This window comes from Hordeum vulgare, chromosome 2H (genome assembly GCF_904849725.1).
Source record: "Hordeum vulgare subsp. vulgare chromosome 2H, MorexV3_pseudomolecules_assembly, whole genome shotgun sequence".
NCBI lineage: Eukaryota > Viridiplantae > Streptophyta > Magnoliopsida > Poales > Poaceae > Hordeum > Hordeum vulgare.
In genome coordinates, this window is record NC_058519.1 from 576,524,200 (window position 1) to 576,542,328 (window position 18,129).

The following is an 18,129-nucleotide window of genomic DNA, read 5'->3' on the forward strand; positions in this document are numbered from 1 at the left end:
AGGGGCAAGCATAAGGAACAAATAGATAGTTGCATGTGGGATGCGATCATACCAGCACTAAAGCACCGGATCCCATTAGAACTCTGAAGTTAAGCGTGCTTGGGCGAGAGTAGTACTAGGATGGGTGACCTCCTGGGAAGTCCTCGTGTTGCATTCCCCTTTTTAAATATATTTTTGCGCCACGTGACAAGGATGACGCGGGACCGTGATCTATATGACCTCATTTTCTTATTTTTGACGATTACTGTGTGACTTTTCCCACCGCGCTTGACACCCAACGACTAGTAGTAGTAGTAGTAGTAGTTGTTGTAGTAGTAGTATTAGTAGTAGTAGTAGGGGCAAGCATAAGGAACAAATAGATGGTTGCATGTCGGATGCGATCATACCAGCACTGAAGCACCGGATCCCATCAGAACTCCGAAGTTAAGCGTGTTTGGGCGAGAGTAGTACTAGGATGGGTGACCTCCTGGGAAGTCCTCGTGTTGCATTCCCCTTTTTAAATATATTTTTGCGCCACGTGACAAGGATGACGCGGGAGCGTGATCTATATGACCTCATTTTCTTATTTTTGACGATTACTGTGTGACTTTTCCCACCGCGCTTGACACCCAACGACTAGTAGTAGTAGTAGTAGTAGGGGCAAGCATAAGGAACAAATAGATAGTTGCATGTCGGATGCGATCATACCAGCACTAAAGCACCGGATCCCATCAGAACTCCGAAGTTAAGCGTGCTTGGGCGAGAGTAGTACTAGGATGGGTGACCTCCTGGGAAGTCCTCGTGTTGCATTTCCCTTTTTAAATATATTTTTGCGCCACGTGACAAGGATGACGCGGGAGCGTGATCTATATGACCTCATTTTCTTATTTTTGACGATTACTGTGTGACTTCTCCCACCGCGCTTGACACCCAACGACTAGTAGTAGTAGTAGTAGTAGTAGTAGTAGTAGTAGTAGTAGTAGTAGTAGTAGTAGTAGTAGTAGTAGTAGTAGTAGTAGTAGTAGTAGTAGTAGTAGTAGTAGTAGTAGTAGTAGTAGTAGTAGTAGTAGTAGTAGTAGTAGTAGTAGTAGTAGTAGTAGTAGTAGTAGTAGTAGTAGTAGTAGTAGTAGTAGTAGGGGCAAGCATAAGGAACAAATAGATAGTTGCATGTCGGATGCGATCATACCAGCACTAAAGCACCGGATCCCATCAGAACTCCGAAGTTAAGCGTGCTTGGGCGAGAGTAGTACTAGGATGGGTGACCTCCTGGGAAGTCCTCGTGTTGCATTCCCCTTTTTAAATATATTTTTGCGGCACGTGACAAGGATGACGCGGGACCGTGATCTATATGACCTCATTTTCTTATTTTTGACGATTACTGTGTGACTTTTCCCACCGCGCTTGACACCCAACGACTAGTAGTAGTAGTAGTAGTAGTAGTAGTAGTAGTAGTAGGGGCAAGCATAAGGAAGAAATAGATAGTTGCATGTCGGATGCGATCATACCAGCACTAAAGCATCGGATCCCATCAGAACTCTGAAGTTAAGCGTGCTTGGGCGAGAGTAGTACTAGGATGGGTGACCTCCTGGGAAGTCCTCGTGTTGCATTCCCCTTTTTAAATATATTTTTGCGCCACGTGACAAGGATGACGCAGGACCGTGATCTATATGACCTCATTTTCTTATTTTTGACGATTACTGTGTGACTTATCCCACCGCGCTTGACACCCAACGACTAGTAGTAGTAGTAGTAGTAGTAGTAGTAGTAGTAGTAGTAGGGGCAAGCATAAGGAACAAATAGATAGTTGCAACTCGGATGCGATCATACCAGCACTAAAGCACCGGATCCCATCAGAACTCCGAAGTTAAGCGTGCTTGGGCGAGAGTAGTACTAGGATGGGTGACCTCCTGGGAAGTCCTCGTGTTGCATTCCCCTTTTTAAATATATTTTTGCGGCACGTGACAAGGATGACGCGGGACCGTGATCTATATGAGCTCATTTTCTTATTTTTGACGATTACTGTGTGACTTTTCCCACCGCGCTTGACACCCAAGGACTAGTAGTAGTAGTAGTAGTAGTAGTAGTAGTAGTAGTAGTAGTAGTAGTAGGGGCAAGCATAAGGAACAAATAGATAGTTGCATGTCGGATGCGATCATACCAGCACTAAAGCACCGGATCCCATCAGAACTCCGAAGTTAAGCGTGCTTGGGCGAGAGTAGTACTAGGATGGGTGACCTCCTGGGAAGTCCTCGTGTTGCATTTCCCTTTTTAAATATATTTTTGCGCCACGTGACAAGGATGACGCGGGAGCGTGATCTATATGACCTCATTTTCTTATTTTTGACGATTACTGTGTGACTTTTTCCACCGCGCTTGACACCCAACGACTAGTAGTAGTAGTAGTAGTAGTAGTAGTAGGGGCAAGCATAAGGAACAAATAGATAGTTGCATGTCGGATGCGATCATACCAGCACTAAAGCACCGGATCCCATCAGAACTCCGAAGTTAAGCGTACTTGGGCGAGAGTAGTACTAGGATGGGTGACCTCCTGGGAAGTCCTCGTGTTGCATTCCCCTTTTTAAATATATTTTTGCGGCACGTGACAAGGATGACGCGGGAGCGTGATCTATATGACCTCATTTTCTTATTTTTGACGATTACTGTGTGACTTTTCCCACCGCGCTTGACACCCAACGACTAGTAGTAGTAGTAGTAGTAGTAGTTGTAGTAGTAGTATTAGTAGTAGTAGTAGGGGCAAGCATAAGGAACAAATAGATGGTTGCATGTCGGATGCGATCATACCAGCACTGAAGCACCGGATCCCATCAGAACTCCGAAGTTAAGCGTGTTTGGGCGAGAGTAGTACTAGGATGGGTGACCTCCTAGGAAGTCCTCGTGTTGCATTCCCCTTTTTAAATATATTTTTGCGCCACGTGACAAGGATGACGCGGGAGCGTGATCTATATGACCTCATTTTCTTATTTTTGACGATTACTGTGTGACTTTTCCCACCGCGCTTGACACCCAACGACTAGTAGTAGTAGTAGTAGTAGGGGCAAGCATAAGGAACAAATAGATAGTTGCATGTCGGATGCGATCATACCAGCACTAAAGCATCGGATCCCATCAGAACTCCGAAGTTAAGCGTGCTTGGGCGAGAGTAGTACTAGGATGGGTGACCTCCTGGGAAGTCCTCGTGTTGCATTTCCCTTTTTAAATATATTTTTGCGCCACGTGACAAGGATGACGCGGGAGCGTGATCTATATGACCTCATTTTCTTATTTTTGACGATTACTGTGTGACTTCTCCCACCGCGCTTGACACCCAACGACTAGTAGTAGTAGTAGTAGTAGTAGTAGTAGTAGTAGTAGTAGTAGGGGCAAGCATAAGGAACAAATAGATAGTTGCATGTCGGATGCGATCATACCAGCACTAAAGCACCGGATCCCATCAGAACTCCGAAGTTAAGCGTGCTTGGGCGAGAGTAGTACTAGGATGGGTGACCTCCTGGGAAGTCCTCGTGTTGCATTCCCCTTTTTAAATATATTTTTGCGGCACGTGACAAGGATGACGCGGGACCGTGATCTATATGACCTCATTTTCTTATTTTTGACGATTACTGTGTGACTTTTCCCACCGCGCTTGACACCCAACGACTAGTAGTAGTAGTAGTAGTAGTAGTAGTAGTAGTAGTAGGGGCAAGCATAAGGAAGAAATAGATAGTTGCATGTCGGATGCGATCATACCAGCACTAAAGCACCGGATCCCATCAGAACTCTGAAGTTAAGCGTGCTTGGGCGAGAGTAGTACTAGGATGGGTGACCTCTTGGGAAGTCCTCGTGTTGCATTCCCCTTTTTAAATATATTTTTGCGCCACGTGACAAGGATGACGCAGGACCGTGATCTATATGACCTCATTTTCTTATTTTTGACGATTACTCTGTGACTTATCCCACCGCGCTTGACACCCAACGACTAGTAGTAGTAGTAGTAGTAGTAGTAGTAGTAGTAGTAGTAGTAGTAGTAGGGGCAAGCATAAGGAACAAATAGATAGTTGCATGTCGGATGCGATCATACCAGCACTAAAGCACCGGATCCCATCAGAACTCCGAAGTTAACCGTGCTTGGGCGAGAGTAGTACTAGGATGGGTGACCTCCTGGGAAGTCCTCGTGTTGCATTCCCCTTTTTAAATATAATTTTGCGCCACGTGACAAGGATGACGCGGGACCGTGATCTATATGACCTCATTTTCTTATTTTTGACGATTACTGTGTGACTTTTCCCACCGCGCTTGACACCCAACGACTAGTAGTAGTAGTAGTAGTAGTAGTAGTAGTAATAGTAGTAGTAGTAGTAGTAGTAGGGGCAAGCATAAGGAACAAATAGATAGTTGCATGTCGGATGCGATCATACCAGCACTAAAGCACCGGATCCCATTAGAACTCTGAAGTTAAGCGTGCTTGGGCGAGAGTAGTACTAGGATGGGTGACCTCCTGGGAAGTCCTCGTGTTGCATTCCCCTTTTTAAATATATTTTTGCGCCACGTGACAAGGATGACGCGGGACCGTGATCTATATGACCTCATTTTCTTATTTTTGACGATTACTGTGTGACTTTTCCCACCGCGCTTGACACCCAACGACTAGTAGTAGTAGTAGTAGTAGTAGTAGTAGTTGTAGTATTAGTAGTAGTAGTAGGGGCAAGCATAGGGAACAAATAGATGGCTGCATGTCGGATGCGATCATACCAGCACTGAAGCACCGGATCCCATCAGAACTCCGAAGTTAAGCGTGCTTGGGCGAGAGTAGTACTAGGATGGGTGACCTCCTGGGAAGTCCTCGTGTTGCATTCCCCTTTTTAAATATATTTTTGCGCCACGTGACAAGGATGACGCGGGACCGTGATCTATATGACCTCATTTTCTTATTTTTGACGATTACTGTGTGACTTTTCCCACCGCGCTTGACACCCAACGACTAGTAGTAGTAGTACTAGTAGTAGTAGTAGTAGTAGTAGTAGTAGTAGGGGCAAGCATAAGGAACAAATAGATAGTTGCATGTCGGATGCGATCATACCAGCACTAAAGCACCGGATCCCATCAGAACTCCGAAGTTAACCGTGCTTGGGCGAGAGTAGTACTAGGATGGGTGACCTCCTGGGAAGTCCTCGTGTTGCATTCCCCTTTTTAAATATATTTTTGCGCCACGTGACAAGGATGACGCGGGAGCGTGATCTATATGACCTCATTTTCTTATTTTTGACGATTACTGTGTGACTTTTCCCACCGCGCTTGACACCCAACGACTAGTAGTAGTAGTAGTAGTAGTAGTAGTAGTAGTAATAGTAGTAGTAGTAGTAGTAGTAGGGGCAAGCATAAGGAACAAATAGATAGTTGCATGTCGGATGCGATCATACCAGCACTAAAGCACCGGATCCCATTAGAACTCTGAAGTTAAGCGTGCTTGGGCGAGAGTAGTACTAGGATGGGTGACCTCCTGGGAAGTCCTCGTGTTGCATTCCCCTTTTTAAATATATTTTTGCGCCACGTGACAAGGATGACGCGGGACCGTGATCTATATGACCTCATTTTCTTATTTTTGACAATTACTGTGTGACTTTTCCCACCGCGCTTGACACCCAACGACTAGTACTAGTAGTAGTAGTAGTAGTAGTAGTAGTAGTAGTAGTAGTATTAGTAGTAGTAGGGGCAAGCATAAGGAACAAATAGATGGTTGCATGTCGGATGCGATCATTCCAGCACTGAAGCACCGGATCCCATCAGAACTCCGAAGTTAAGCGTGTTTGGGCGAGAGTAGTACTAGGATGGGTGACGTCCTGGGAAGTCCTCGTGTTGCATTCCCCTTTTTAAATATATTTTTGCGCCACGTGACAAGGATGACGCGGGAGCGTGATCTATATGACCTCATTTTCTTATTTTTGACGATTACTGTGTGACTTTTCCCACCGCGCTTGACACCCAACGACTAGTAGTAGTAGTAGTAGTAGGGGCAAGCATAAGGAACAAATAGATAGTTGCATGTCGGATGCGATCATACCAGCACTAAAGCACCGGATCCCATCAGAACTCCGAAGTTAAGCGTGCTTGGGCGAGAGTAGTACTAGGATGGGTGACCTCCTGGGAAGTCCTCGTGTTGCATTCCCCTTTTTAAATATATTTTTGCGCCACGTGACAAGGATGACGCGGGACCGTGATCTATATGACCTCATTTTCTTATTTTTGACGATTACTGTGTGACTTTTCCCACCGCGCTTGACACCCAACGACTAGTAGTAGTAGTAGTAGTAGTAGTACTAGTAGTAGTAGTAGTAGGGGCAAGCATAAGGAACAAATAGATAGTTGCATGTCGGATGCGATCATACCAGCACTAAAGCACCGGATCCCATCAGAACTCCGAAGTTAAGCGTGCTTGGGCGAGAGTAGTACTAGGATGGGTGACCTCCTGGGAAGTCCTCGTGTTGCATTCCCCTTTTTAAATATATTTTTGCGCCACGTGACAAGGATGACGCGGGACCGTGATCTATATGACCTCATTTTCTTATTTTTGACGATTACTGTGTGACTTTTCCCACCGCGCTTGACACCCAACGACTAGTAGTAGTAGTAGTAGTAGGGGCAAGCATAAGGAACAAATAGATAGTTGCATGTCGGATGCGATCATACCAGCACTAAAGCACCGGATCCCATCAGAACTCCGAAGTTAAGCGTGCTTGGGCGAGAGTAGTACTAGGATGGGTGACCTCCTGGGAAGTCCTCGTGTTGTATTCCCCTTTTTAAATATATTTTTGCGCCACGTGACAAGGATGACGCGGGACCGTGATCTATATGACCTCATTTTCTTATTTTTGACGATTACTGTGTGACTTTTCCCACCGCGCTTGACACCCAACGACTAGTAGTAGTAGTAGTAGTAGTAGTAGGGGCAAGCATAAGGAACAAATAGATAGTTGCATGTCGGATGCGATCATACCAGCACTAAAGCACCGGATCCCATCAGAACTCCGAAGTTAAGCGTGCTTGGGCGATAGTAGTACTAGGATGGGTGACCTCTTGGGAAGTCCTCGTGTTGCATTCCCCTTTTTAAATATATTTTTGCGCCACGTGACAAGGATGACGCGGGACCGTGATCTATATGACCTCATTTTCTTATTTTTGACGATTACTGTGTGACTTTTCCCACCGCGCTTGACACCCAACGACTAGTAGTAGTAGTAGTAGTAGTAGTAGTAGGGGCAAGCATAAGGAACAAATAGATAGTTGCATGTCGGATGCGATCATACCAGCACTAAAGCACCGGATACCATCAGAACTCCGAAGTTAACCGTGCTTGGGCGAGAGTAGTACTAGGATGGGTGACCTCCTGGGAAGTCCTCGTGTTGCATTCCCCTTTTTAAATATATTTTTGCGCCACGTGACAAGGATGACGCGGGAGCGTGATCTATATGACCTCATTTTCTTATTTTTGACGATTACTGTGTGACTTTTCCCACCGCGCTTGACACCCAACGACTAGTAGTAGTAGTAGTAGTAGGGGAAAGCATAAGGAACAAATAGATAGTTGCATGTCGGATGCGATCATACCAGCACTAAAGCACCGGATCCCATCAGAACTCCGAAGTTAACCGTGCTTGGGCGAGAGTAGTACTAGGATGGGTGACCTCCTGGGAAGTCCTCGTGTTGCATTCCCCTTTTTAAATATATTTTTGCGCCACGTGACAAGGATGACGCGGGAGCGTGATCTATATGACCTCATTTTCTTATTTTTGACGATTACTGTGTGACTTTTCCCACCGCGCTTGACACCCAACGACTAGTAGTAGTAGTAGTAGTAGTAGTAGTAGTAGTAGTAGTAGTAGTAGTACTAATAGTAGTAGTAGTAGTAGTAGGGGCAAGCATAAGGAACAAATAGATAGTTGCATGTCGGATGCGATCATACCAGCACTAAAGCACCGGATCCCATTAGAACTCTGAAGTTAAGCGTGCTTGGGCGAGAGTAGTACTAGGATGGGTGACCTCCTGGGAAGTCCTCGTGTTGCATTCCCCTTTTTAAATATATTTTTGCGCCACGTGACAAGGATGACGCGGGACCGTGATCTATATGACCTCATTTTCTTATTTTTGACGATTACTGTGTGACTTTTCCCACCGCGCTTGACACCCAACGACTAGTAGTAGTAGTAGTAGTAGTAGTAGTAGTAGTAGTAGTAGTAGTAGTAGTAGTAGGGGCAAGCATAAGGAACAAATAGATGGTTGCATGTCGGATGCGATCATTCCAGCACTGAAGCACCGGATCCCATCAGAACTCCGAAGTTAAGCGTGTTTGGGCGAGAGTAGTACTAGGATGGGTGACGTCCTGGGAAGTCCTCGTGTTGCATTCCCCTTTTTAAATATATTTTTGCGCCACGTGACAAGGATGACGCGGGAGCGTGATCTATATGACCTCATTTTCTTATTTTTTACGATTACTGTGTGACTTTTCCCACCGCGCTTGACACCCAACGACTAGTAGTAGTAGTAGTAGGGGCAAGCATAAGGAACAAATAGATAGTTGCATGTCGGATGCGATCATACCAGCACTAAAGCACCGGATCCCATCAGAACTCCGAAGTTAAGCGTGCTTGGGCGAGAGTAGTACTAGGATGGGTGACCTCCTGGGAAGTCCTCGTGTTGCATTCCCCTTTTTAAATATATTTTTGCGCCACGTGACAAGGATGACGCGGGACCGTGATCTATATGACCTCATTTTCTTATTTTTGACGATTACTGTGTGACTTTTCCCACCGCGCTTGACACCCAACGACTAGTAGTAGTAGTAGTAGTAGTAGTACTAGTAGTAGTAGTAGTAGGGGCAAGCATAAGGAACAAATAGATAGTTGCATGTCGGATGCGATCATACCAGCACTAAAGCATCGGATCCCATCAGAACTCCGAAGTTAAGCGTGCTTGGGCGAGAGTAGTACTAGGATGGGTGACCTCCTGGGAAGTCCTCGTGTTGCATTCCCCTTTTTAAATATATATTTTTGCGCCACGTGACAAGGATGACGCGGGACCGTGATCTATATGACCTCATTTTCTTATTTTTGACGATTACTGTGTGAATTTTCCCACCGCGCTTGACACCCAACGACTAGTAGTAGTAGTAGTAGTAGTAGTAGTAGTAGGGGCAAGCATAAGGAACAAATAGATAGTTGCATGTCGGATGCGATCATACCAGCACTAAAGCACCGGATCCCATCAGAACTCCGAAGTTAAGCGTGCTTGGGCGATAGTAGTACTAGGATGGGTGACCTCTTGGGAAGTCCTCGTGTTGCATTCCCCTTTTTAAATATATTTTTGCGCCACGTGACAAGGATGACGCGGGAGCGTGATCTATATGACCTCATTTTCTTATTTTTGACGATTACTGTGTGACTTTTCCCACCGCGCTTGACACCCAACGACTAGTAGTAGTAGTAGTAGTAGTAGGGGCAAGCATAAGGAACAAATAGATAGTTGCATGTCGGATGCGATCATACCAGCACTAAAGCACCGGATACCATCAGAACTCCGAAGTTAACCGTGCTTGGGCGAGAGTAGTACTAGGATGGGTGACCTCCTGGGAAGTCCTCGTGTTGCATTCCCCTTTTTAAATATATTTTTGCGCCACGTGACAAGGATGACGCGGGAGCGTGATCTATATGACCTCATTTTCTTATTTTTGACGATTACTGTGTGACTTTTCCCACCGCGCTTGACACCCAACGACTAGTAGTAGTAGTAGTAGTAGTAGTAGTAGTAGTAGTAGTAGTAGTAGTAGTACTAGTAGTAGTAGTAGTAGTAGTAGTAATAGTAGTAGTAGTAGTAGGGGCAAGCATAAGGAACAAATAGATAGTTGCATGTCGGATGCGATCATACCAGCACTAAAGCACCGGATCCCATTAGAACTCTGAAGTTAAGCGTGCTTGGGCGAGAGTAGTACTAGGATGGGTGACCACCTGGGAAGTCCTCGTGTTGCATTCCCCTTTTTAAATATATTTTTGCGGCACGTGACAAGGATGACGCGGGACCGTGATCTATATGACCTCATTTTCTTATTTTTGACGATTACTGTGTGACTTTTCCCACCGCGCTTGACACCCAACGACTAGTAGTAGTAGTAGTAGTAGTAGTAGTAGTAGTAGTAGTATTAGTAGTAGTAGTAGGGGCAAGCATAAGGAACAAATAGATGGTTGCATGTCGGATGCGATCATACCAGCACTGAAGCACCGGATCCCATCAGAACTCCGAAGTTAAGCGTGTTTGGGCGAGAGTAGTACTAGGATGGGTGACCTCCTGGGAAGTCCTCGTGTTGCATTCCCCTTTTTAAATATATTTTTGCGCCACGTGACAAGGATGACGCGGGACCGTGATCTATATGACCTCATTTTCTTATTTTTGACGATTACTGTGTGACTTTTCCCACCGCGCTTGACACCCAACGACTAGTAGTAGTAGTAGTAGTAGTAGTAGTAGGGGCAAGCATAAGGAACAAATAGATAGTTGCATGTCGGATGCGATCATACCAGCACTAAAGCACCGGATCCCATCAGAACTCCGAAGTTAAGCGTGCTTGGGCGATAGTAGTACTAGGATGGGTGACCTCTTGGGAAGTCCTCGTGTTGCATTCCCTTTTTAAATATATTTTTGCGCCACGTGACAAGGATGACGCGGGAGCGTGATCTATATGACCTCATTTTCTTATTTTTGACGATTACTGTGTGACTTTTCCCACCGCGCTTGACACCCAACGACTAGTAGTAGTAGTAGTAGTAGTAGGGGCAAGCATAAGGAACAAATAGATAGTTGCATGTCGGATGCGATCATACCAGCACTAAAGCACCGGATACCATCAGAACTCCGAAGTTAACCGTGCTTGGGCGAGAGTAGTACTAGGATGGGTGACCTCCTGGGAAGTCCTCGTGTTGCATTCCCCTTTTTAAATATATTTTTGCGCCACGTGACAAGGATGACGCGGGAGCGTGATCTATATGACCTCATTTTCTTATTTTTGACGATTACTGTGTGACTTTTCCCACCGCGCTTGACACCCAACGACTAGTAGTAGTAGTAGTAGTAGGGGCAAGCATAAGGAACAAATAGATAGTTGCATGTCGGATGCGATCATACCAGCACTAAAGCACCGGATCCCATCAGAACTCCGAAGTTAACCGTGCTTGGGCGAGAGTAGTACTAGGATGGGTGACCTCCTGGGAAGTCCTCGTGTTGCATTCCCCTTTTTAAATATATTTTTGCGCCACGTGACAAGGATGACGCGGGAGCGTGATCTATATGACCTCATTTTCTTATTTTTGACGATTACTGTGTGACTTTTTCCACCGCGCTTGACACCCAACGACTAGTAGTAGTAGTAGTAGTAGTAGTAGTAGTAGTAGTAGTAGTAGTAGTAGTAGTAGTAATAGTAGTAGTAGTAGTAGTAGGGGCAAGCATAAGGAACAAATAGATAGTTGCATGTCGGATGCGATCATACCAGCACTAAAGCACCGGATCCCATTAGAACTCTGAAGTTAAGCGTGCTTGGGCGAGAGTAGTACTAGGATGGGTGACCTCCTGGGAAGTCCTCGTGTTGCATTCCCCTTTTTAAATATATTTTTGCGCCACGTGACAAGGATGACGCGGGAGCGTGATCTATATGACCTCATTTTCTTATTTTTGACGATTACTGTGTGACTTTTCCCACCGCGCTTGACACCCAACGACTAGTAGTAGTAGTAGTAGTAGTAGTAGTAGTAGTAGTAGTATTAGTAGTAGTAGGGGCAAGCATAAGGAACAAATAGATGGTTGCATGTCGGATGCGATCATTCCAGCACTGAAGCACCGGATCCCATCAGAACTCCGAAGTTAAGCGTGTTTGGGCGAGAGTAGTACTAGGATGGGTGACGTCCTGGGAAGTCCTCGTGTTGCATTCCCCTTTTTAAATATATTTTTGCGCCACGTGACAAGGATGACGCGGGAGCGTGATCTATATGACCACATTTTCTTATTTTTTACGATTACTGTGTGACTTTTCCCACCGCGCTTGACACCCAACGACTAGTAGTAGTAGTAGTAGGGGCAAGCATAAGGAACAAATAGATAGTTGCATGTCGGATGCGATCATACCAGCACTAAAGCACCGGATCCCATCAGAACTCCGAAGTTAAGCGTGCTTGGGCGAGAGTAGTACTAGGATGGGTGACCTCCTGGGAAGTCCTCGTGTTGCATTCCCCTTTTTAAATATATTTTTGCGCCACGTGACAAGGATGACGCGGGACCGTGATCTATATGACCTCATTTTCTTATTTTTGACGATTACTGTGTGACTTTTCCCACCGCGCTTGACACCCAACGACTAGTAGTAGTAGTAGTAGTAGTAGTACTAGTAGTAGTAGTAGTAGGGGCAAGCATAAGGAACAAATAGATAGTTGCATGTCGGATGCGATCATACCAGCACTAAAGCACCGGATCCCATCAGAACTCCGAAGTTAAGCGTGCTTGGGCGAGAGTAGTACTAGGATGGGTGACCTCCTGGGAAGTCCTCGTGTTGCATTCCCCTTTTTAAATATATTTTTGCGCCACGTGACAAGGATGACGCGGGACCGTGATCTATATGACCTCATTTTCTTATTTTTGACGATTACTGTGTGACTTTTCCCACCGCGCTTGACACCCAACGACTAGTAGTAGTAGTAGTAGTAGTAGTAGTAGTAGGGGCAAGCATAAGGAACAAATAGATAGTTGCATGTCGGATGCGATCATACCAGCACTAAAGCACCGGATCCCATCAGAACTCCGAAGTTAAGCGTGCTTGGGCGATAGTAGTACTAGGATGGGTGACCTCTTGGGAAGTCCTCGTGTTGCATTCCCCTTTTTAAATATATTTTTGCGCCACGTGACAAGGATGACGCGGGAGCGTGATCTATATGACCTCATTTTCTTATTTTTGACGATTACTGTGTGACTTTTCCCACCGCGCTTGACACCCAACGACTAGTAGTAGTAGTAGTAGTAGTAGTAGGGGCAAGCATAAGGAACAAATAGATAGTTGCATGTCGGATGCGATCATACCAGCACTAAAGCACCGGATACCATCAGAACTCCGAAGTTAACCGTGCTTGGGCGAGAGTAGTACTAGGATGGGTGACCTCCTGGGAAGTCCTCGTGTTGCATTCCCCTTTTTAAATATATTTTTGCGCCACGTGGCAAGGATGACGCGGGAGCGTGATCTATATGACCTCATTTTCTTATTTTTGACGATTACTGTGTGACTTTTCCCACCGCGCTTGACACCCAACGACTAGTAGTAGTAGTAGTAGTAGTAGTAGTAGTAGTAGTAGTACTAGTAGTAGTAGTAGTAGTAGTAGTAATAGTAGTAGTAGTAGTAGGGGCAAGCATAAGGAACAAATAGATAGTTGCATGTCGGATGCGATCATACCAGCACTAAAGCACCGGATCCCATTAGAACTCTGAAGTTAAGCGTGCTTGGGCGAGAGTAGTACTAGGATGGGTGACCTCCTGGGAAGTCCTCGTGTTGCATTCCCCTTTTTAAATATATTTTTGCGCCACGTGACAAGGATGACGCGGGACCGTGATCTATATGACCTCATTTTCTTATTTTTGACGATTACTGTGTGACTTTTCCCACCGCGCTTGACACCCAACGACTAGTAGTAGTAGTAGTAGTAGTAGTAGTAGTAGTAGTAGTAGTAGGGGCAAGCATAAGGAACAAATAGATGGTTGAATGTCGGATGCGATCATTCCAGCACTGAAGCACCGGATCCCATCAGAACTCCGAAGTTAAGCGTGTTTGGGCGAGAGTAGTACTAGGATGGGTGACGTCCTCGGAAGTCCTCGTGTTGCATTCCCCTTTTTAAATATCTTTTTGCGCCACGTGACAAGGATGACGCGGGAGCGTGATCTATATGACCTCATTTTCTTATTTTTTACGATTACTGTGTGACTTTTCCCACCGCGCTTGACACCCAACGACTAGTAGTAGTAGTAGTAGGGGCAAGCATAAGGAACAAATAGATAGTTGCATGTCGGATGCGATCATACCAGCACTAAAGCACCGGATCCCATCAGAACTCCGAAGTTAAGCGTGCTTGGGCGAGAGTAGTACTAGGATGGTTGACCTCCTGGGAAGTCCTCGTGTTGCATTCCCCTTTTTAAATATATTTTTGCGCCACGTGACAAGGATGACGCGGGACCGTGATCTATATGACCTCATTTTCTTATTTTTGACGATTACTGTGTGACTTTTCCCACCGCGCTTGACACCCAACGACTAGTAGTAGTAGTAGTAGTAGTAGTACTAGTAGTAGTAGTAGTAGGGGCAAGCATAAGGAACAAATAGATAGTTGCATGTCGGATGCGATCATACCAGCACTAAAGCATCGGATCCCATCAGAACTCCGAAGTTAAGCGTGCTTGGGCGAGAGTAGTACTAGGATGGGTGACCTCCTGGGAAGTCCTCGTGTTGCATTCCCCTTTTTAAATATATATTTTTGCGCCACGTGACAAGGATGACGCGGGACCGTGATCTATATGACCTCATTTTCTTATTTTTGACGATTACTGTGTGAATTTTCCCACCGCGCTTGACACCCAACGACTAGTAGTAGTAGTAGTAGTAGTAGTAGTAGTAGGGGCAAGCATAAGGAACAAATAGATAGTTGCATGTCGGATGCGATCATACCAGCACTAAAGCACCGGATCCCATCAGAACTCCGAAGTTAAGCGTGCTTGGGCGATAGTAGTACTAGGATGGGTGACCTCTTGGGAAGTCCTCGTGTTGCATTCCCCTTTTTAAATATATTTTTGCGCCACGTGACAAGGATGACGCGGGAGCGTGATCTATATGACCTCATTTTCTTATTTTTGACGATTACTGTGTGACTTTTCCCACCGCGCTTGACACCCAACGACTAGTAGTAGTAGTAGTAGTAGTAGGGGCAAGCATAAGGAACAAATAGATAGTTGCATGTCGGATGCGATCATACCAGCACTAAAGCACCGGATACCATCAGAACTCCGAAGTTAACCGTGCTTGGGCGAGAGTAGTACTAGGATGGGTGACCTCCTGGGAAGTCCTCGTGTTGCATTCCCCTTTTTAAATATATTTTTGCGCCACGTGACAAGGATGACGCGGGAGCGTGATCTATATGACCTCATTTTCTTATTTTTGACGATTACTGTGTGACTTTTCCCACCGCGCTTGACACCCAACGACTAGTAGTAGTAGTAGTAGTAGTAGTAGTAGTAGTAGTAGTAGTAGTACTAGTAGTAGTAGTAGTAGTAGTAGTAATAGTAGTAGTAGTAGTAGGGGCAAGCATAAGGAACAAATAGATAGTTGCATGTCGGATGCGATCATACCAGCACTAAAGCACCGGATCCCATTAGAACTCTGAAGTTAAGCGTGCTTGGGCGAGAGTAGTACTAGGATGGGTGACCACCTGGGAAGTCCTCGTGTTGCATTCCCCTTTTTAAATATATTTTTGCGGCACGTGACAAGGATGACGCGGGACCGTGATCTATATGACCTCATTTTCTTATTTTTGACGATTACTGTGTGACTTTTCCCACCGCGCTTGACACCCAACGACTAGTAGTAGTAGTAGTAGTAGTAGTAGTAGTAGTAGTAGTAGTAGTAGTAGTAGTAGTAGTAGGGGCAAGCATAAGGAACAAATAGATGGTTGCATGTCGGATGCGATCATACCAGCACTGAAGCACCGGATCCCATCAGAACTCCGAAGTTAAGCGTGTTTGGGCGAGAGTAGTACTAGGATGGGTGACCTCCTGGGAAGTCCTCGTGTTGCATTCCCCTTTTTAAATATATTTTTGCGCCACGTGACAAGGATGACGCGGGACCGTGATCTATATGACCTCATTTTCTTATTTTTGACGATTACTGTGTGACTTTTCCCACCGCGCTTGACACCCAACGACTAGTAGTAGTAGTAGTAGTAGTAGTAGTAGTAGGGGCAAGCATAAGGAACAAATAGATAGTTGCATGTCGGATGCGATCATACCAGCACTAAAGCACCGGATCCCATCAGAACTCCGAAGTTAAGCGTGCTTGGGCGATAGTAGTACTAGGATGGGTGACCTCTTGGGAAGTCCTCGTGTTGCATTCCCCTTTTTAAATATATTTTTGCGCCACGTGACAAGGATGACGCGGGAGCGTGATCTATATGACCTCATTTTCTTATTTTTGACGATTACTGTGTGACTTTTCCCACCGCGCTTGACACCCAACGACTAGTAGTAGTAGTAGTAGTAGTAGGGGCAAGCATAAGGAACAAATAGATAGTTGCATGTCGGATGCGATCATACCAGCACTAAAGCACCGGATACCATCAGAACTCCGAAGTTAACCGTGCTTGGGCGAGAGTAGTACTAGGATGGGTGACCTCCTGGGAAGTCCTCGTGTTGCATTCCCCTTTTTAAATATATTTTTGCGCCACGTGACAAGGATGACGCGGGAGCGTGATCTATATGACCTCATTTTCTTATTTTTGACGATTACTGTGTGACTTTTCCCACCGCGCTTGACACCCAACGACTAGTAGTAGTAGTAGTAATAGTAGTAGTAGTAGTAGGGGCAAGCATAAGGAACAAATAGATAGTTGCATGTCGGATGCGATCATACCAGCACTAAAGCACCGGATCCCATTAGAACTCTGAAGTTAAGCGTGCTTGGGCGAGAGTAGTACTAGGATGGGTGACCACCTGGGAAGTCCTCGTGTTGCATTCCCCTTTTTAAATATATTTTTGCGCCACGTGACAAGGATGACGCGGGACCGTGATCTATATGACCTCATTTTCTTATTTTTGACGATTACTGTGTGACTTTTCCCACCGCGCTTGACACCCAACGACTAGTAGTAGTAGTAGTAGTAGTAGTAGTAGTAGTAGTATTAGTAGTAGTAGTAGGGGCAAGCATAAGGAACAAATAGATGGTTGCATGTCGGATGCGATCATACCAGCACTGAAGCACCGGATCCCATCAGAACTCCGAAGTTAAGCGTGTTTGGGCGAGAGTAGTACTAGGATGGGTGACCTCCTGGGAAGTCCTCGTGTTGCATTCCCCTTTTTAAATATATTTTTGCGCCACGTGACAAGGATGACGCGGGAGCGTGATCTATATGACCTCATTTTCTTATTTTTGACGATTACTGTGTGACTTTTCCCACCGCGCTTGACACCCAACGACTAGTAGTAGTAGTAGTAGGGGCAAGCATAAGGAACAAATAGATAGTTGCATGTCGGATGCGATCATACCAGCACTAAAGCACCGGATCCCATCAGAACTCCGAAGTTAAGCGTGCTTGGGCGAGAGTAGTACGAGGATGGGTGACCTCCTGGGAAGTCCTCGTGTTGCATTTCCCTTTTTAAATATATTTTTGCGCCACGTGACAAGGATGACGCGGGAGCGTGATCTATATGACCTCATTTTCTTATTTTTGACGATTACTGTGTGACTTCTCCCACCGCGCTTGACACCCAACGACTAGTAGTAGTAGTAGTAGTAGTAGTAGTAGTAGTAGTAGTAGTAGTAGTAGTAGTAGTAGTAGTAGTAGTAGTAGTAGTAGTAGTAGTAGTAGTAGTAGGGGCAAGCATAAGGAACAAATAGATAGTTGCATGTCGGATGCGATCATACCAGCACTAAAGCACCGGATCCCATCAGAACTCCGAAGTTAAGCGTGCTTGGGCGAGAGTAGTACTAGGATGGGTGACCTCCTGGGAAGTCCTCGTGTTGCATTCCCCTTTTTAAATATATTTTTGCGCCACGTGACAAGGATGACGCAGGACCGTGATCTATATGACCTCATTTTCTTATTTTTGACGATTACTGTGTGACTTATCCCACCGCGCTTGACACCCAACGACTAGTAGTAGTAGTAGTAGTAGTAGGGGCAAGCATAAGGAACAAATAGATAGTTGCATGTCGGATGCGATCATACCAGCACTAAAGCACCGGATCCCATCAGAACTCCGAAGTTAAGCGTGCTTGGGCGAGAGTAGTACTAGGATGGGTGACCTCCTGGGAAGTCCTCGTGTTGCATTCCCCTTTTTAAATATATTTTTGCGGCACGTGAGAAGGATGACGCG

General features: G+C 45.5%; 56 non-coding genes across 56 annotated transcripts; all 56 read left to right on the forward strand.

The window, feature by feature from the left end:
- The first annotated feature begins 38 nt into the window (after window positions 1-38).
- LOC123436826 lies at window positions 39-157 on the forward strand. Its single transcript, XR_006628036.1, has one exon. It is a non-coding gene; the product is annotated as a 5S ribosomal RNA (ribosomal RNA).
- Window positions 158-372: 215 nt separating this feature from the next.
- LOC123435902 lies at window positions 373-491 on the forward strand. The gene has a single exon (XR_006627146.1). It is a non-coding gene; the product is annotated as a 5S ribosomal RNA (ribosomal RNA).
- Window positions 492-673: 182 nt separating this feature from the next.
- LOC123435396 lies at window positions 674-792 on the forward strand. Its single transcript, XR_006626648.1, has one exon. It is a non-coding gene; the product is annotated as a 5S ribosomal RNA (ribosomal RNA).
- Window positions 793-1,151: 359 nt separating this feature from the next.
- On the forward strand, window positions 1,152-1,270 carry LOC123433882. The gene has a single exon (XR_006625179.1). It is a non-coding gene; the product is annotated as a 5S ribosomal RNA (ribosomal RNA).
- A 200-nt stretch (window positions 1,271-1,470) lies between these two features.
- Window positions 1,471-1,589, forward strand: LOC123438140. The gene has a single exon (XR_006629299.1). It is a non-coding gene; the product is annotated as a 5S ribosomal RNA (ribosomal RNA).
- A 203-nt stretch (window positions 1,590-1,792) lies between these two features.
- Window positions 1,793-1,911, forward strand: LOC123433883. The gene has a single exon (XR_006625180.1). It is a non-coding gene; the product is annotated as a 5S ribosomal RNA (ribosomal RNA).
- Window positions 1,912-2,123: 212 nt separating this feature from the next.
- On the forward strand, window positions 2,124-2,242 carry LOC123435397. The gene has a single exon (XR_006626649.1). It is a non-coding gene; the product is annotated as a 5S ribosomal RNA (ribosomal RNA).
- Window positions 2,243-2,433: 191 nt separating this feature from the next.
- On the forward strand, window positions 2,434-2,552 carry LOC123436855. The gene has a single exon (XR_006628063.1). It is a non-coding gene; the product is annotated as a 5S ribosomal RNA (ribosomal RNA).
- A 215-nt stretch (window positions 2,553-2,767) lies between these two features.
- LOC123437742 lies at window positions 2,768-2,886 on the forward strand. The gene has a single exon (XR_006628914.1). It is a non-coding gene; the product is annotated as a 5S ribosomal RNA (ribosomal RNA).
- A 182-nt stretch (window positions 2,887-3,068) lies between these two features.
- LOC123437756 lies at window positions 3,069-3,187 on the forward strand. Its single transcript, XR_006628927.1, has one exon. It is a non-coding gene; the product is annotated as a 5S ribosomal RNA (ribosomal RNA).
- A 206-nt stretch (window positions 3,188-3,393) lies between these two features.
- Window positions 3,394-3,512, forward strand: LOC123433884. Its single transcript, XR_006625181.1, has one exon. It is a non-coding gene; the product is annotated as a 5S ribosomal RNA (ribosomal RNA).
- A 200-nt stretch (window positions 3,513-3,712) lies between these two features.
- LOC123436682 lies at window positions 3,713-3,831 on the forward strand. The gene has a single exon (XR_006627895.1). It is a non-coding gene; the product is annotated as a 5S ribosomal RNA (ribosomal RNA).
- A 212-nt stretch (window positions 3,832-4,043) lies between these two features.
- Window positions 4,044-4,162, forward strand: LOC123436372. Its single transcript, XR_006627599.1, has one exon. It is a non-coding gene; the product is annotated as a 5S ribosomal RNA (ribosomal RNA).
- Window positions 4,163-4,380: 218 nt separating this feature from the next.
- Window positions 4,381-4,499, forward strand: LOC123436827. The gene has a single exon (XR_006628037.1). It is a non-coding gene; the product is annotated as a 5S ribosomal RNA (ribosomal RNA).
- Window positions 4,500-4,714: 215 nt separating this feature from the next.
- Window positions 4,715-4,833, forward strand: LOC123434881. The gene has a single exon (XR_006626151.1). It is a non-coding gene; the product is annotated as a 5S ribosomal RNA (ribosomal RNA).
- Window positions 4,834-5,042: 209 nt separating this feature from the next.
- Window positions 5,043-5,161, forward strand: LOC123436373. Its single transcript, XR_006627600.1, has one exon. It is a non-coding gene; the product is annotated as a 5S ribosomal RNA (ribosomal RNA).
- Window positions 5,162-5,382: 221 nt separating this feature from the next.
- LOC123436828 lies at window positions 5,383-5,501 on the forward strand. The gene has a single exon (XR_006628038.1). It is a non-coding gene; the product is annotated as a 5S ribosomal RNA (ribosomal RNA).
- A 221-nt stretch (window positions 5,502-5,722) lies between these two features.
- On the forward strand, window positions 5,723-5,841 carry LOC123432524. The gene has a single exon (XR_006624102.1). It is a non-coding gene; the product is annotated as a 5S ribosomal RNA (ribosomal RNA).
- Window positions 5,842-6,023: 182 nt separating this feature from the next.
- On the forward strand, window positions 6,024-6,142 carry LOC123433886. Its single transcript, XR_006625183.1, has one exon. It is a non-coding gene; the product is annotated as a 5S ribosomal RNA (ribosomal RNA).
- Window positions 6,143-6,348: 206 nt separating this feature from the next.
- Window positions 6,349-6,467, forward strand: LOC123433887. Its single transcript, XR_006625184.1, has one exon. It is a non-coding gene; the product is annotated as a 5S ribosomal RNA (ribosomal RNA).
- A 182-nt stretch (window positions 6,468-6,649) lies between these two features.
- On the forward strand, window positions 6,650-6,768 carry LOC123436177. The gene has a single exon (XR_006627411.1). It is a non-coding gene; the product is annotated as a 5S ribosomal RNA (ribosomal RNA).
- A 188-nt stretch (window positions 6,769-6,956) lies between these two features.
- LOC123438268 lies at window positions 6,957-7,075 on the forward strand. The gene has a single exon (XR_006629420.1). It is a non-coding gene; the product is annotated as a 5S ribosomal RNA (ribosomal RNA).
- A 191-nt stretch (window positions 7,076-7,266) lies between these two features.
- On the forward strand, window positions 7,267-7,385 carry LOC123432201. The gene has a single exon (XR_006623796.1). It is a non-coding gene; the product is annotated as a 5S ribosomal RNA (ribosomal RNA).
- A 182-nt stretch (window positions 7,386-7,567) lies between these two features.
- LOC123436374 lies at window positions 7,568-7,686 on the forward strand. Its single transcript, XR_006627601.1, has one exon. It is a non-coding gene; the product is annotated as a 5S ribosomal RNA (ribosomal RNA).
- Window positions 7,687-7,922: 236 nt separating this feature from the next.
- Window positions 7,923-8,041, forward strand: LOC123436829. The gene has a single exon (XR_006628039.1). It is a non-coding gene; the product is annotated as a 5S ribosomal RNA (ribosomal RNA).
- Window positions 8,042-8,259: 218 nt separating this feature from the next.
- On the forward strand, window positions 8,260-8,378 carry LOC123432526. The gene has a single exon (XR_006624104.1). It is a non-coding gene; the product is annotated as a 5S ribosomal RNA (ribosomal RNA).
- Window positions 8,379-8,557: 179 nt separating this feature from the next.
- Window positions 8,558-8,676, forward strand: LOC123433888. The gene has a single exon (XR_006625185.1). It is a non-coding gene; the product is annotated as a 5S ribosomal RNA (ribosomal RNA).
- A 206-nt stretch (window positions 8,677-8,882) lies between these two features.
- Window positions 8,883-9,001, forward strand: LOC123436417. Its single transcript, XR_006627643.1, has one exon. It is a non-coding gene; the product is annotated as a 5S ribosomal RNA (ribosomal RNA).
- A 196-nt stretch (window positions 9,002-9,197) lies between these two features.
- LOC123438269 lies at window positions 9,198-9,316 on the forward strand. Its single transcript, XR_006629421.1, has one exon. It is a non-coding gene; the product is annotated as a 5S ribosomal RNA (ribosomal RNA).
- Window positions 9,317-9,501: 185 nt separating this feature from the next.
- LOC123432202 lies at window positions 9,502-9,620 on the forward strand. The gene has a single exon (XR_006623797.1). It is a non-coding gene; the product is annotated as a 5S ribosomal RNA (ribosomal RNA).
- A 260-nt stretch (window positions 9,621-9,880) lies between these two features.
- LOC123437119 lies at window positions 9,881-9,999 on the forward strand. Its single transcript, XR_006628317.1, has one exon. It is a non-coding gene; the product is annotated as a 5S ribosomal RNA (ribosomal RNA).
- Window positions 10,000-10,217: 218 nt separating this feature from the next.
- On the forward strand, window positions 10,218-10,336 carry LOC123435903. Its single transcript, XR_006627147.1, has one exon. It is a non-coding gene; the product is annotated as a 5S ribosomal RNA (ribosomal RNA).
- A 191-nt stretch (window positions 10,337-10,527) lies between these two features.
- LOC123438270 lies at window positions 10,528-10,646 on the forward strand. The gene has a single exon (XR_006629422.1). It is a non-coding gene; the product is annotated as a 5S ribosomal RNA (ribosomal RNA).
- A 184-nt stretch (window positions 10,647-10,830) lies between these two features.
- Window positions 10,831-10,949, forward strand: LOC123432203. Its single transcript, XR_006623798.1, has one exon. It is a non-coding gene; the product is annotated as a 5S ribosomal RNA (ribosomal RNA).
- Window positions 10,950-11,131: 182 nt separating this feature from the next.
- Window positions 11,132-11,250, forward strand: LOC123436375. The gene has a single exon (XR_006627602.1). It is a non-coding gene; the product is annotated as a 5S ribosomal RNA (ribosomal RNA).
- Window positions 11,251-11,492: 242 nt separating this feature from the next.
- On the forward strand, window positions 11,493-11,611 carry LOC123436830. The gene has a single exon (XR_006628040.1). It is a non-coding gene; the product is annotated as a 5S ribosomal RNA (ribosomal RNA).
- Window positions 11,612-11,826: 215 nt separating this feature from the next.
- LOC123432527 lies at window positions 11,827-11,945 on the forward strand. The gene has a single exon (XR_006624105.1). It is a non-coding gene; the product is annotated as a 5S ribosomal RNA (ribosomal RNA).
- A 179-nt stretch (window positions 11,946-12,124) lies between these two features.
- On the forward strand, window positions 12,125-12,243 carry LOC123433889. The gene has a single exon (XR_006625186.1). It is a non-coding gene; the product is annotated as a 5S ribosomal RNA (ribosomal RNA).
- A 206-nt stretch (window positions 12,244-12,449) lies between these two features.
- Window positions 12,450-12,568, forward strand: LOC123433890. Its single transcript, XR_006625187.1, has one exon. It is a non-coding gene; the product is annotated as a 5S ribosomal RNA (ribosomal RNA).
- A 194-nt stretch (window positions 12,569-12,762) lies between these two features.
- LOC123438271 lies at window positions 12,763-12,881 on the forward strand. The gene has a single exon (XR_006629423.1). It is a non-coding gene; the product is annotated as a 5S ribosomal RNA (ribosomal RNA).
- A 188-nt stretch (window positions 12,882-13,069) lies between these two features.
- On the forward strand, window positions 13,070-13,188 carry LOC123432204. Its single transcript, XR_006623799.1, has one exon. It is a non-coding gene; the product is annotated as a 5S ribosomal RNA (ribosomal RNA).
- Window positions 13,189-13,436: 248 nt separating this feature from the next.
- Window positions 13,437-13,555, forward strand: LOC123436831. Its single transcript, XR_006628041.1, has one exon. It is a non-coding gene; the product is annotated as a 5S ribosomal RNA (ribosomal RNA).
- Window positions 13,556-13,761: 206 nt separating this feature from the next.
- LOC123432997 lies at window positions 13,762-13,880 on the forward strand. Its single transcript, XR_006624559.1, has one exon. It is a non-coding gene; the product is annotated as a 5S ribosomal RNA (ribosomal RNA).
- A 179-nt stretch (window positions 13,881-14,059) lies between these two features.
- LOC123436007 lies at window positions 14,060-14,178 on the forward strand. Its single transcript, XR_006627247.1, has one exon. It is a non-coding gene; the product is annotated as a 5S ribosomal RNA (ribosomal RNA).
- Window positions 14,179-14,384: 206 nt separating this feature from the next.
- Window positions 14,385-14,503, forward strand: LOC123436418. Its single transcript, XR_006627644.1, has one exon. It is a non-coding gene; the product is annotated as a 5S ribosomal RNA (ribosomal RNA).
- Window positions 14,504-14,699: 196 nt separating this feature from the next.
- Window positions 14,700-14,818, forward strand: LOC123438272. Its single transcript, XR_006629424.1, has one exon. It is a non-coding gene; the product is annotated as a 5S ribosomal RNA (ribosomal RNA).
- A 185-nt stretch (window positions 14,819-15,003) lies between these two features.
- On the forward strand, window positions 15,004-15,122 carry LOC123432206. Its single transcript, XR_006623801.1, has one exon. It is a non-coding gene; the product is annotated as a 5S ribosomal RNA (ribosomal RNA).
- Window positions 15,123-15,376: 254 nt separating this feature from the next.
- LOC123437120 lies at window positions 15,377-15,495 on the forward strand. The gene has a single exon (XR_006628318.1). It is a non-coding gene; the product is annotated as a 5S ribosomal RNA (ribosomal RNA).
- A 224-nt stretch (window positions 15,496-15,719) lies between these two features.
- LOC123435904 lies at window positions 15,720-15,838 on the forward strand. Its single transcript, XR_006627148.1, has one exon. It is a non-coding gene; the product is annotated as a 5S ribosomal RNA (ribosomal RNA).
- Window positions 15,839-16,032: 194 nt separating this feature from the next.
- LOC123438273 lies at window positions 16,033-16,151 on the forward strand. Its single transcript, XR_006629425.1, has one exon. It is a non-coding gene; the product is annotated as a 5S ribosomal RNA (ribosomal RNA).
- A 185-nt stretch (window positions 16,152-16,336) lies between these two features.
- Window positions 16,337-16,455, forward strand: LOC123432207. Its single transcript, XR_006623802.1, has one exon. It is a non-coding gene; the product is annotated as a 5S ribosomal RNA (ribosomal RNA).
- Window positions 16,456-16,652: 197 nt separating this feature from the next.
- Window positions 16,653-16,771, forward strand: LOC123437121. Its single transcript, XR_006628319.1, has one exon. It is a non-coding gene; the product is annotated as a 5S ribosomal RNA (ribosomal RNA).
- A 215-nt stretch (window positions 16,772-16,986) lies between these two features.
- On the forward strand, window positions 16,987-17,105 carry LOC123435905. Its single transcript, XR_006627149.1, has one exon. It is a non-coding gene; the product is annotated as a 5S ribosomal RNA (ribosomal RNA).
- Window positions 17,106-17,284: 179 nt separating this feature from the next.
- Window positions 17,285-17,403, forward strand: LOC123438052. The gene has a single exon (XR_006629215.1). It is a non-coding gene; the product is annotated as a 5S ribosomal RNA (ribosomal RNA).
- A 260-nt stretch (window positions 17,404-17,663) lies between these two features.
- On the forward strand, window positions 17,664-17,782 carry LOC123433891. Its single transcript, XR_006625188.1, has one exon. It is a non-coding gene; the product is annotated as a 5S ribosomal RNA (ribosomal RNA).
- Window positions 17,783-17,967: 185 nt separating this feature from the next.
- Window positions 17,968-18,086, forward strand: LOC123433892. Its single transcript, XR_006625189.1, has one exon. It is a non-coding gene; the product is annotated as a 5S ribosomal RNA (ribosomal RNA).
- Window positions 18,087-18,129: the final 43 nt, after the last annotated feature.